Consider the following 2,485-nt stretch of genomic DNA (forward strand, 5'->3'; position numbering starts at 1 on the left):
CAGCCAGTTGCCTGCAGGGAGCACCGCCCTGTAAGCAGGGTTTTCGGTGTTTGTGGTCACCGTTCACGGTGCTGTCCTAGCAGTTCTGTGCAGAGTCCTTGCCCATCGCGCTCTCCTGGCTGGCCCAGCTGTCGGCAGCCGAGCCCGCAGAGATCTGCACTTCCCCATTTCCATTGATGGAGGACAGATCGGCAGCAGATTCAGGTAAGAAAGGGAGCCAATTTGTGACCCACAGACCCATCCTCCAAGGTGGTCAGCGTCTGTCTCTGTTTGTTATAGGCCCTGGTAGGAGAAGCAGAAAAGATGACACACAAGCAGGCATCAGCTGCCAAGGAGGGAAGAAAACCATGCTAGCCCAGGAAAAGTAAGGGAGTTTCAATGTGGTGACTCTCTTTTATTTTATTTTGTATTTTTAATTTTATTCCATCACTGAGCCCTAGACCTTGGAATCGGTGGGCCCCAGAAAGTTGGATTCCTGGCACTTCCTTGTCAGCAGGGTTTCTCTTCGCTTCTGACGGTGTCGTACACAGATAGGTTTTAGGTGGAGTACTCAGGATCCTGTAAACTCTATTGATGTCATCTCCCACTTCCTTTTCCAAGGCAGGGAGCTCTTTAGTCCAGTGGGCATTGGGAGCTTGCTGCTGCTCGGGTTCAAGTGTGTTCCTTCTGCAAGTGGGCAGCTGTTCCTTCCCTCAGCCACTGCTGTTATCTGGGGTTTCATTTCACCACCCAATTCACTGTGGGCAGGCACTTTGAACCATTTTGGGGTCCTGCGAGAGCTCTGACTTCTCTGTCAGGAAAGCCTTCGTTTGTGTGGTGCCGCTTGCTTTCTTGAAACACGCCACCAGAGCTGCCAAGGTTCGGGTGGCTTTCTGGCATGCTGCCTCCTACCACGTGAGAAGGACAGTAGAACCAAACGTGTGTTTGGTTCTACTGTCTTGCCAGCCAGTCGGAGAGGTGTCCCTGATAGCAGGGTGGGCGTAGCCTTCTTCTGCTGGCCCGAGAGAGATGGAGCAGCCTGCCGCGCTTTGTGGCAGGACAGCCTCGCGGACAGGAGCCGAGTCTCGTCGGTGCCAGAAAACTCTTTAGACCCTAGAGCCTGGTACTCCACGGCCGGACCCCTGGGCCGCCCTGTAACGAGGGTGCGAGTCCCGTGCATCCTGTTGGACGGTGAGGTTGTGCAGAGCAGTCAACCACCCTGTAAAGAGGGTCCAGGTCACAGTGTGCCTCTGGGTACTGCCCTGCCCTTTGGCTGGCTGTAAGCAGGGCTCTGGGCCCTTCCCTTGTGCCCTTTGCGGGCAGTCTGGCGGCTCAGGTGGGCCATGCCCTGTAAAGAGGCCTGCTTACCCCCTGGGAGCGGAGGAGGATTTGACAGAGTAAGGCTGGAGGTGAAGCGGCTTGCAGCGCGGAGCTCCTTTCTGGCCTGGGAACACTTTTTCACTTGTCAGAGTGTGGCGAGCGAGAGAGAGGCGCACCTGGGAACGACAGAGTTTGTGAGGGTTTTTTTGCTGTTCAAACCGCTGCTGCGTACTTATTTTCTTCTTAGTACTGGGAAAGGGACGAGCTGTGTCCTCATCGCCTTCTCCTCCCCCTCCATATTTAGGGGAATAAGCACCGGCATAGATTTCCAGGCCTCTTGACCTCGGGGGGTGTTAGGGCCCCCCTCTAATACATTTGGGCACGCGGCCTCCCTGTATCTCAGGGTACAGGTCTTTGGCCCCTCTTCGAGGGTGTCTGGCATGTTCTTTTGGCCCCTTGGTAGCTCACGGGAAGGGTTACTGCCATCCTTCTTGGGGGCAGCCCATGTATTCCCCACCCGAGTCCCTGGAGACAAGTGCCCAGCACTTAGCCAGCCGTTCTGCACCCCTGCCCCCAGCCTGCAGCCTGTAAGCAGGGCCCAGGTCCCCTTGATTCTCTAGGTCGGGTCTCGTTCCACTTGCTGAGGTTGGCCAGAGACGATACCCACAGACTACAGGGAAGGGTGCAGGCTTCTGGATGACATTGAGTGCGTTGGGACCCCAAGGTTTAGTGACCTTCCTGTAACTCAGGTCCAGGTCTCTGCTCCTCTGTTCTGCTGCTCCTGGCACCATGAGATGCCCCCCCCGCACCCTGTCAACAGGGCTGCAGCCCCACCCCCTCTGACCTTGGGGGAGGAGGCCTCCTTTAGCCCTTTGGGCTCTGTGGCTTCCGTGGCAGGAGGCTGAAGTCGTGGCCCTTCTGTCCTGTCTGGCCCTTCTGTCCATGGGGCAGCTTTGACCCATGATCAAGACCCCCTGGGACACCTGTCAGCTGGCATTCAGGACTTTGCAGGTTGTCTCTGGGCTTCATTCCCCAGCCGCCAGCTGTGTGTGGGGAGCACCGCCCTGTCAGCAGGGTTTCCAATGTTTGTGGTCACCGGTCATGGTGCCGCCCTAGCAGTTCTGTCCAGAGTCCTGGCCCTTCGCACTCTGCTCCTGGCTGGCCTGTATGTCGGCAGCCGCAACCT

The sequence above is a fragment of the Alligator sinensis genome, unplaced genomic scaffold (genome assembly GCF_000455745.1).
Source record: "Alligator sinensis unplaced genomic scaffold, ASM45574v1 scaffold1354_1, whole genome shotgun sequence".
In the NCBI taxonomy this organism is placed as follows: domain Eukaryota; kingdom Metazoa; phylum Chordata; order Crocodylia; family Alligatoridae; genus Alligator; species Alligator sinensis.